Raw genomic sequence first — 12364 nt, forward strand, 5'->3', positions numbered from 1 at the left:
AGACCCTCATAAATTAACCTTTGGAGAGAGTTTAGACCAGTATTTTTGTTGAAATTTGGCCAATAATTAATCATTAAAAAAAAATGATTAATCTTATATCATTAGATGTCATCTCACATCATTGAAAATATTGATGATGGCTAATTGATAGCTAAACATCACAAATTCTGGCCCTTAACACTCCTCATAACCTTTGTATATGATTAGGGGTGGCAACGGGGCGGGTAGGGGCGGGTTTTTGCTCTACCCGACCCCACCCCCACCCCGCCAAACAAAAACCCGCATCGAACCCGTTCCAGCTCTACCCACGGGTAGTAAAATGTTAAACCCTAACCCGCCCCTGCGAGTACCCGCCTCGCCCCTATCCGTCTCTATAATTATTAAATCTAATAAATAAAATAAAATTTTAAAAATTATATAACCATTATTTACATATATAACATAAATTAAAATAAAAATTTAAATATGATATAATATTATTAATCATTTTACTAATTATTTTATATATATTACATATTATATATATATATATATATTATATATACCGGAGCGGGTTTAACCTAAACCCGACCCCACCCCCGCCCCACCCAAGAATCCGCCCCGGTGCGGGGGCGGGTAATTACCCGCCCGAACGGGTAGGGGCAGGGTGGGTACCCACGGGTTCGGGTAGTGTTGCCACCCCTATATATGATCATATTGTCACGATATATTTTAAGATGTTACATTTAACGATATTTGTATAATATTCAAGAGTGTTTGAAATTGTTTTAGATGATTTCGGAACGTTTTAAAATGTCTCGAAACGTCCTAAAATGTTCCAAAAGAGTGTGAATATATGTAAAAAGTATGAAGAACGTATAGAATAATCTAGAAGTATTTAGAAATATATGATAAATTAGATCCTTGTAATAAAAATTTTGGACAGTTGATTAGATTTAATTCTAACCGTTCATTAAAAATGTGAATGACTATAAATATGAGTGAGAGTTTCAATTGTGGATATGTGACTCATCCATTATATATCTTTAATTTTACAATCAAAATGTGTCACATGTCATTTTCTCATTGCAATTGGAATCAAATCTTTTCCTCCAAAATTAAGGAATTATTCTCTCCTCCTTACTAATTTTACAACCAAAATATGCCACATGTCACTCTCTCATTGCAATTGAAATAAAATCTTTCCCTCCAAAATTAAAGAGTTATCCTCTCCTCCCTCATCCTTTCTCTATTTCTCTCATTCCTTCAACTACTCTATCTATTTTATATATTATTATCAATATGAATGACTAATTACTAAGTTGACAATCAAAATGTATAACATGACATTCTTTAATTGCATTAAAATATTAAAATTGAAATCGAATTATACCTATATTATATATCATATATTACTATCTAATTTAATAATCAAATGTGTCACATGACACTCTCTTATTAAAATTGAGAGAAAATACTCTTTTTTTTTAAACTTAATAAACTCCATTCCTAAATTCTTTCATCTACCTCTCTCTATTTTTTTATTTTTCTCTACTATTTTTACTCTATATATAATTTATATTTTATATTAGTAATTTGACAAATCAAAATATGTCATCAGATATTTTTTTACAATTAAAATAAAAATTTTTTCTTCCAAAATTAACAAACTCTCACTCTCATACTTCATCTTTATCTTTCTCTCTCTTTTCTCGCATGCTCTATTTTTTCTATCTTTCTCTTCTACAGAAAACAAAATTAACAAAATAATATAATTTAAATAAAAAATATTATTATTATTATTGTTATTATATACATAGTTTTTATTTTGTTTTAAATTTTTACCGCTTATCTTTCTAATCTATATTTTCATTTCTCTTCTTTCAAGTATTTATTACATATAATTTGGAGAGAATACTAATATTATAATTAAAAGTTAGAATCAAGATTCAACTGTTTTTAAAAAATTAATTTTGGGTTAATTTTATAACTATCAGTATAATTTTTTATGCTAATATCTAATTATATTTTTATATACAAAGAGAAAAAATATTATTTTTAAATAGCAAGTATAAAAATTAATTATTTCTATTTGTGCAATAGATTTAACAGTTAATACCTTATTAAATATAAAAGTATACACGTTAAATTATTTTAAATTTTAGATAACAAATGTTAAAATTAATTATTAATAAAAAATTAAATTTTTCATATAAAAATAATAACTAAAAATTTTATTATTTAATTTTTTATTTATAGATACTTCGGTCTTCTTAAGGTTTTACCACATTTACCATATTTTTTTCTCAATTACAATCTCTAAGATTTGAATCCTAGACCTTTGAAGTGGGGAGGGAGAGATATATTATGTGAGGTAAGGTTTATTGGCGCGGCTAAAAATTTCTTGAAATATAAATGATGAAATATAGGGTTTCTATTATTTTTAATACCATTTGGGCCTTATAATATTTAATTTTTTCTGTATGGGCCTTATAATAAGTTTCTAAAGTTATGTTCCCTTATGTTTAATGTCATTTGGGCCTTATGAGAAGTTTTTGAAATAATTTTAAAGATTAAATGGCCCAATATGTATTACAAGTATTGTAAGCCCATAATGTAGTCTAAACGGATCATATATGATAAACGCGTAAACATTTTTATGAAAGGAAAAACAAAAGGCCGAAAGGGTATAATACCAATTAATCCATTATGAGTACACCAAAATATAAAAAAAAATCAACAACACGATGATGATGATCTACCCCTTTGTTGTGATCCATTGTAATCAGATTCATTAGTTACTTGTGTAAAATAATTCCAACAACTGAGATGGATACCCTTTTTTTTTTTGGGCACATGAAAACTGAAATATCCAGAACAGGTAGGAGTCTCCTTTGCACACTGTCTATTGTTAACAATTTAACATTATCTAAATTATTTTTATACTTATTGTTAATATATCAAACAACAAAAAACACACAAATCATGAATTCACCTCTTTTTTATAATACTAATTATTTATGTATGTTTTTAGTGCAAGTTTCTTGTGAAATTAAGGGTGTACTTGGCAAATTCGTTGAAAAAGAAAATGATTCAATTTTTTAAAAGTTTTAATTTTTTGTTTAGTTAATCTTTCTCTTTACAAAAAATAACCATTCTTAGTTTTTGCGTTTTACTAATGGACTTTTAGCAATTGATACTCACTATTTATTTTTTTACTAACTTTATTCTTTATATATGTTATTGTATTATTTATGAAATTTTTATTATTTTTTTATATGAATTTTTTTAATATTATATATTTTTATAATTATAATTTTTGTGTATTATATTTATTATTATTTTTTATAATATGATTTATTAATCTTGTAACATCCGGCATTTTAATATGATAAAAAATAATTAACATAAATAAAAATATTTCAAATTTTCGGGAGTAGGCTAAAAATATTTAGAATATTAATTTAGAGAACTAGTAGAAAAAACAATGCTCGAAAATTCATTCGGAGCGCGAAATTATAGCAATTTTACGAAAAACCGCAAACCATCATCAAAACCGACAAACGACAACCCAGGGCGATTTGGATCTGTGACAAATAATTTAGAATATGGAAATTGTTGTGATAAAAATGGGTTATCACATCTTATGTGGATGCCCATTTTTCATAAGATAGAGTTTCTCAAGAGAGATTGAATTTAATGAAGGTTGAAAATGTTACCTTCTGTATGCCTATAAATAAGAGGCTAATCCTCATGCAATACACACACAAAAGCAATAAAATAATTCTCTCTCTTTTTATGTTGCAATACTTATTCCTCTCTTTTTATATTTCTTTATTTTATATTTGTTACCTCTTCTTTATTTATTTATTTAGTTATTTTATAACACGTTATCAGCACGAAGCTCTAACGAAGTTTTAGGAAGACTTCAGGTAACAAATTTTTATTATGTCAAAGTTTTTTCATCTTGAATATAATGCTCTTGATATATCTGAAAATAATTATTTATCATGGATACTAGATGTTAAAATCCATCTTGATTCAATGGATCTTGAAAATACCATTAACGCTGAAAATAATGCATCCCAAAAGGATAAAGCCAAAGCCATTATTTCTTTCGTCGTCATCTTGACGTATGATTGAAAAATGAATATCCCATATTAAAAGATCCTGCAGATCTGTGGAAAGACCTTGAAGAAAGGTATAATCATGTGATACTTCCTCAAGCCCGATATGTTAGAGAAATTTTTCTCGACCTTCCATGTCTCGAATGTGCTCCTGCAACAGCAGTATCGAGAAAAATGATTTAAAAATATTTTGAACTAATTTCTTACTTTCTTGTTACTGAACGCAACAATGAGTTGCTCTTAAGAAATCATGAAGCGCGCCCAGATGGCGCCGCCCCATTTCCTGAAGCAAATGCGGCAAATTATAACCCTAGAAGAGGCAAATGGCAAGATTTTGATAACAAGAAAAATTATGGAAGGAAAAGAAATTATGTTCATAAGAAAAGATCTCACCAGAAGTGGGATAAAGAAAGAAACACTGAGCAAAGAAAATCAATTGAGGATAAATGTTTCCGTTGTGGTGGAAATGGCCATTGGTCACGTACCTGTCGTACCCCAAGACACATTGTTGATCTTTATTAAGAATCCTTGAAAAAGGATGACAAAAAAAAAAGAAACAAATTTTGTTTCAAATAATGAAAATCTCACCACTTATTATGATGTATCTGATTTTTTTTAGGATTCTGAAGGAGATATTGGCTATTTGATCAATGATGGAATAATTTAATATGTGTTTGTTAAGTATTCAGGTGAATAATTTTTACTGTGCATGTACTTTTGCTCATTTTATTATTATCATTTGTTTTTGAAGAAAAATGACAAGGACATATCCTGAAGATATTTGCCTTGCGGATAGTGCAAGTTCGCACACTATTCTCAAAAGTGATATATATTTTACCCATCTTGTGCCAAAAGAAGAATATGTTAATACTATTATTGGCTCGGGCAATGTGATAGAAGGCTCTGGAAGAGCTATAATTTTGTTTCCCGGAGGAACAAAATTTATAATAAATAATGCACTATTATCTACCAAGTCTCTGAGGAACTTGTTAAGTTTCAAAGATATTCGCCGAAATGGATATCATATTGAGACTATGAATGAGGAAAATCATGAGTATTTGTGTATCACAACTCATGATTTAAATAAAAAGGTTATATTAGAAAAGTTACCCTCATTTTCATCTGGATTGTATTATACCAAGATTAGTGCAATTGAATCACATGCCATTGTAAACCAGAAGTTTACTAGCCCAAATGAATTCATAACTTGGCATGATAGATTGGGTCATCCAGGAACAACCATGATGAGGAGAATTATTAAAAACTCTCATGGACATTCACTAAAGAACCAGAAAATTCTTAAATCTGGTGAATTTTGTTGTGCTGCATGTTCTCAAGGGAAGTTAATTTTAAGGCCATCACCAGTAAATATTGGATTTGAGTCCCCTGAATTCTTAGAAAGGATTCAAGGTGATATATGTGGATCTATTCATCCACCATGTGGATCTTTTAGATATTTTATGGTCCTAATAGACGCATCTTCAAGATGGTCACATCTGTGCTTATTATCTTCTCGCAACCTGGCGTTTGCGAGATTACTGGCTCAAATTATTCGATTAGCACAATTTCCAGATAATCCAATCAAAGCAATTCGTCTTGATAATGCTGGTGAATTTACTTCCCAAGCTTTTGATGCTTATTGTATGGCTAATGGAATAAGTGTTGAACATCCAGTAGCTTATGTTCACACACAAAATGGGTTAGCAGAATCACTTATTAAACGCCTCCAATTGATTGCTAGACCCTTGCTTATGAGAATAAATCTCCCAACCTCGGTTTGGGGCATGCTATTTTACATGCCACAGCACTTATTCGTTTGAGGCCGAGTTACCATCGGTTCTCTCCTATGCAGTTAACTTTTGGCCAGCAGCCAAATGTCTCCCATTTAAGAATATTTGGGTGTGCGATATATGTTCCCATTGCACCACCTAATCGCACCAAAATGGGACCCCAAAGAAAATTGGAAATATATGTTGGATATGATTCTCCCTCTATAGTGAGGTATCTTGAGATACAAATTGGAGATGTATTTAAAGCCCGGTTTGCGGATTGTTATTTTGATGAATCAAAATTTCCAACACTAGGGGGAGAGAATAAGCCTCCTGAAAAGGAACTTAACTGGAATGCATCACCGTTGATGCATTTAGATCCTCGATCAGGGCAATGTGAACTAGAAGTTCAAAAGATTATTGTTCATACCCTGGGTCGAGCTGTCCGACCCAGGATGTTCTACAGGCAAAGCGACCGACCTCTTCGGGTCAGGACAACCCGAACTCTTCTCAAAGAGCTCGGCCAGGTCACAGGAAAGCCCAAACAAAGGGGCCAAATAGAGGAACACTCCCCAAATCCTAAGGCGGCCCAAGCCTACAGAGAGAAGGGCGGTTCCCTTAAAGATAAAGATGACCTCACTTAAAGATAAGATAAGATAAGATAACTAACTTATCTTATCCACAGAAGGCCACATCTCACCATTATAAATACACTGGAGCACCCAGGTATAACTCATACTCTGATTCTACTCAATACCTGCTTAATACCCTTGCTAACTTAAGCATCGGAGTCCCTTGCAGGTACCCCCCACCCTCCGAGAACGAAGGAATCAGCACCACCACCAAGTCTAAACAAGTCGGACACAACAGCTTCGACCAGTACAGAAGATCTCATCCGAGATCGACCTACAGTTTCAGGTAACCCTCAGAACAATTATACATTTGCAAAGAATAGCAAATGAATTGCCTGATGCATTTTCCGATACAAAGAGGATAACCAAATCTTATATACCAGCGGAAAATGCCTCAATTCGAATTGATGTCCCAGTAGGACAAATAGCCACTGAAGCAAATTCACGCCAGAAGCGTGGCAGGGCGAAAAATGCCCCAATTCGAATTGATGTCCCAGTAGGACAAATTGCCACGGAAGCAAATACACGCCAGAAGCGTGGCAGGCCTGTCGGTTCCAAAGATAAAAATCCTCGAAAGAGAAAAGAGGTAAATAATATTCCTGTTGAAAAAGACATAGTAGAGACACCTGCAGTTGTCCAAAATTCTGATATAATGCCAGAAGACGTTTAGGTACCTGAAAATTGTGAAAATGACGAGATCTCGATAAATTATGTCTTTACAGGAGAGAAATGGGACCGAAATAAGACAATTGTCAATGAAATATTTGCATATAATGTGGCATTGAATATCATGCATGAAAGTAAGGATCTTGAGCCAAGATCAGTCGAAGAATGTCGACAAAGGAATGATTGGCCAAAATGGAAAGAAGCCATGAAGGCTGAATTAGACTCACTTATAAAACGTGAAGTCTTTGGACCTGTAGTCCGTACACCAGAAGATGTAAAACCTGTTGGATACCGGTGGGTATTTGTGAGAAAACGAAATGAGAAAAATGAAGTTGTGCGCTATAAAGCCCGACTTGTGGCACAAGATTTTTCACAAAGGCCCGGTATAGATTATGAAGAAACGTATTCCCATGTAGTGGATGCGATAACATTGCGTTATTTGGTCAGTTTATCTGCATATCATAAACTGCATATGCATTTAATGGATGTGGTAACAACCTATTTATACGGCTCATTAGATCGGGATATCTATATGAAAGTCCCTGAAAGACTAAAGATATCTAAACCATCCAATGAATATTCGCAAGGGTTATACTCAGTCAAATTGCAAAGATCTTTATATGGTCTAAAGCAATCTGGACGAATGTGGTATAATCGTCTTACTGAGTATCTGGCCAAAAATGGATTCAAAAATGATGATATTTGTCCATGTGTTTTCATAAAGAAATCCGCATCTGGATTTATTATAATTGCTGTGTACGTTGATGATTTAAATATCATTGGAACTCCTGAAGAGATTCCAACAATTATAAAAACTCTAAAAGAAGAGTTTGAGATGAAAGATCTTGGAAGAACTAAATTTTGTCTCGGTCTGCAGATCGAGCATATAAAAATGGGATCTTTATTCATCAAACAACATACACAGAGAAGATCTTGAAGAAATTTTATATGGATAAATCACATCCATTAAGTACCCCAATGATCGTAAGATCTTTGGATGTGGAGAAGGATCAATTCTGTCCTAAAGAAGAGAATGAGGATATCCTTGGTTCTGAAGTACCATATCTTAGTGCCATTGGAGCGCTAATGTATCTTGCTAATAATACACGACCCGATATATCATTTGCTGTGAACTTACTAGCAAGGTATAGTTCCTCTCCAACTAGAAGACATTGGAGTGGAATCAAGCAGATCTTTCGATATCTTCATGGAACGGTTGATATGGGATTGTTTTATCCCTATGGATCCAAGTCACAACTAGTTGGCTATGCAGATGCTGGATACTTGTCTGATCCACATAAAGGGAGACCTCAAACAGGATACCTATTTACATATGGTGGAACAGCTATATCATGGAGGTCCACGAAACAGACGATAGCAGCAACCTCCTCTAATCATGCTGAAATACTAGCGATACATGAAGCAAGTCGCGAGTGTTTTTGGCTAAGGAGTTTGATCCAATATATCATGTCATCATGTGGACTGATTGATCAGAAGATAGCTCCAACTGTCCTGTTTGAAGATAATACAGCATGTATTGCTCAACTTAAAGGCGGATATATCAAAAGGTGATAGAACAAAGCATATTTCTCCCAAATTCTTCTTCACTCATGATCTTCAAAATCAAGGGACAATTGATGTCCAACAGATCCGCTCAAGTGATATTCTGGCAGATTTATTCACAAAGTCACTCCCAAAATCTTCTTTTGAAAGATTGGTACATCAGATTGGGATGCGCTGATTTTGAGACATAAAATAATGTCGGCAAGAGGGGGAGACTGTACTCTTTTTTCCTTGGTAGATTTTTTTTCCCATTGGGTTTTTCTTGACAAGGTTTTTAATGAGGCATTCCCCATCACAAAGGATATTGTACTCTTTTTCCTTCACTAAGGTTTTTTCCCACAGGATTTTTCTTTAGTAAGGTTTTAACGAGGCAATAATCTTAAATGGTCATCCAAGGGGGAGTGTTGTGATAAGAATGGGTTATCCATCTTATGTGGATGCCCATTTTCCATAAGATAGAGTTTCTCAAGAGAGATTGAATTTAATGAAGGTTGAAAATGTTACCTTTTGTATGCCTATAAATAAGAGGCTAATCCTCATGCAATACACACACAAAAGCAATAAAATAATTCTCTCTCTTTTTATGTTGTAATACTTATTCCTCTCTTTTTATATTTCTTTATTTTATATTTGTTACCTCTTATTTATTTATTTATTTAGTTATTTTATAACAGAAATGAGTAGAAAAATAATTAATGCAGAAAACGAACACTAATTTTAAAGATATTGGCCCAAAAATAAGTCAAATGAGCGAATCGAGCAAAAATCGGTTCAACCGAAGGAACCAAACCCCATACTCACTTATATAAAATCCATTTCAGCATCTCCTTCTTCCCATTTCTGCAATAGTCACGTTAAAATGTAAGAGTGAGAGAGGGGAAGACGGTTTTATAAAAAAACTAACCTTTAAAGTGGGATAACTTTTGTTCTAGTGATCGAAATTGCATGCTGCTTGTGGTCACGTGTCAGGTTCGTCGACCTCTTTAATTTTATTGGAACAAAACTGAAAGTAACTCACGTTTACCTTACTCCATTTCTGCTGGTGTGTTAAATTCAGTTTGGGTTTGAAGAATTCAATTCCTTAATAATTTTCATGTTCTAGGGGTTTACTAGCTTTGACTCCTTGTGGGTATTGCTCAAGGATCAGTGGGTGAAGGTGAAAGCTCTTCTAACCCTGATGGTTCATTATAATTATGATGTTCAATTTAGTAACTTTGGTAATTTTGTGAAAGTAGAGTTATAATGTGTTAATGGGATGCTTGAATTGTTGGTAACTGGAGGAATGGAGCAAGAAAGAGGGATTTGTTATTTTGAAGAGTTTTGGATTGTGCAAAAATCGGCCCAAGGTATGATTTTTGTTTCTCGTATGTAATATATAATGTCTTATGAAAACATAGGTTAGATGACTATAGAATAAATTAAAATGTGTAGTTATGTTAATGTTTAGTAACTTTGATGAAATTATTAAATGATATTGAGAATGAGTAGTGATTGATGATTTTGTTGAAAGTGTGATGTTGGTATTTGATGATGAATTTGATTGAGTTTGATGGAAGTTGAATTAGTGTACTTAATATAGATTAGCAACTCTTGATGTAAATTTGAGCCATTTATGATAGTGGGATGAGTATATTTGTTATTGATTTAGGTTGAGGAATTGTGAAGATGAATAGTTGAGAGTATTGAGTGTGGTGTGTTGTAAAATGAATGGGAGGTGTGGAGTTGAGTTTTGGTGATGCTTTGGTTGTGAAATGTTTGGGTATGAAATGAAGTTTAATTTTGGTAAAAATAGGGGTTTGGTGATCTTTGGAAGAGTTTATCTTTAATGAATTTCGGCGATCCATAACTTGAGCCTCAGATTTTGGATTTAAATGAAATCTATTTCAAATTAAAGATAATTTCAACAGTTTTAAAACGGTATAAATTTTGTGAAAAGTAGAATTTATTAGAGAAAGTTATGGGCGCCGGAATTTGGTAATGTGAATTATGAAATCTGCACTTTATCAGCTTTTAAGAAAAATGAAGGTGGCGCGTACGCGGAGTCCTGTTTTTTCAGCAAGTTCAATTTTTGTATTTTAAACATGATTTAAAAATTTTAAACCTCTATTTTTACTCTTTTATACCATAAATATTAGTTTTAAGTATAGTGAAGAGATTAAGCTATGAAAGGAGAGTAACTTGGTGCTGAAGGAACATGCTGAAAGTGATGAAAAAGGTAGGATTGAGAACAATGCGATGTTGATTGATATTATAAGTTTGATGGGAATTATGCATGAATATATATTTATGAATGTTGAAATGATGAGTTATAATTTTGAGGATAGACGAGTAATCCCTATCCAAGATATGACTTTGTGGATGGACGAGTAATTCCTATCCGAGTCATGGCCTGTGGATAGACGAGTAATTCCTACCCGGGTTATGGTTGAGGCACCTACCTGAGTAGACGAGTAATACCTATTCCGGGTTAGGTGAAACACCGGTATGGGAAAACGAGTAATACTTGTTCCATGTTGTGGTGTTCTATCCAGGGTTAGCTACCGGACATGTCGAGTTGGCTTTATAACCGAAAGATGAGACTCATCAGCCATAGGATAAACATACATCATCTGCATATGTTTATTTTGTTTGCTATGCTTTACTTGGATTTGCCTTTGTGATTATTATGTTACTTGTTATACTTGCTACCTGTTATAATTGTACCCTACTTGTGTTTTCTTTGTCTACTTTGTTGTCTGTGCAACAGAGATGCCCTCGTCTGGTGGAGGAGTGACAAGGGCGAGTTCTGGAGGATTGGGAGAAATTGAGAGATTAATAGAGTAAATTGGAATTAAGTCAGCGAGTGAGTTAGAACTAAGAGCTTTAGACAATTATTCTGTTTATAGTTTCTAGTTTAATCTTTAAGCTTTTGATCTAGGTATTGGAGTTCTAGAATTGCCTCTGACTTTCTCGGGACCTTATATATTATGTATGTTGGCATCGTTACCATGATGAGAACACCCGGTTCTCATTCCATACAATGTTGTATTTTTCAGATGCAGGTCGAGAGGCACTTCGCTAGGCGTCTGGAGTTCTACCGCGAAGTGGTTTCATTTTGGGGCTTATTTCTGATATTTTGATATGTATATGTATTAGACTCTCCTCTTGTATATATTACTGCTTTACTTTGTACCTCTTAGAGGTTTATGGAGAACAGGCTTATATGTATGTAGTTTTTTGGGGCTTCGGGCTATGTATATACGTATGTAAATATTCTCGACCAGCCTTAGCTTCGCAGGCTGAGTTAGGAGCTTGTTATTTTGTACTTTTGGCCCTCTATTCCCACTTTCTGTTTATTTACAATTATGAACCTTGGTTTTCTTAGCACGCAAGTAATCTCGATTCCGGAGCGTTGCACTTTTTATTTTGAGATTTTACTGTACCTGTTTTTCAAGGCTCCTTGTATACTGTATTCTTTTCAATATTATTATGTATATATTTTAATTTAGAGGTGGTAATACCACATCACCTCTGTTTTAAGGCTTAAGCGTAAAGCTCTGTGTGGTAGGGTGTTACCGATCTCATTAAGTAAAGTAAATTAAACAAAAAAATTAATCATAAATAATAATAATAGTAAAAAATTATAACA

The 12364-nt window shown here is 33.2% G+C and overlaps 1 long non-coding RNA gene across 1 annotated transcript; it reads left to right on the forward strand.

The window, feature by feature from the left end:
- The first annotated feature begins 9589 nt into the window (after positions 1–9589).
- LOC140179462 (uncharacterized) lies at positions 9590–12099 on the forward strand. The gene is made up of 4 exons (XR_011872933.1): positions 9590–9705; positions 9839–9892; positions 9972–10082; positions 11772–12099. It is a non-coding gene; the product is annotated as an uncharacterized lncRNA (long non-coding RNA).
- The last annotated feature ends 265 nt before the right edge of the window (positions 12100–12364 follow it).

This window comes from Arachis hypogaea, chromosome 15 (assembly GCF_003086295.3).
Source record: "Arachis hypogaea cultivar Tifrunner chromosome 15, arahy.Tifrunner.gnm2.J5K5, whole genome shotgun sequence".
Taxonomy (NCBI): domain Eukaryota; kingdom Viridiplantae; phylum Streptophyta; class Magnoliopsida; order Fabales; family Fabaceae; genus Arachis; species Arachis hypogaea.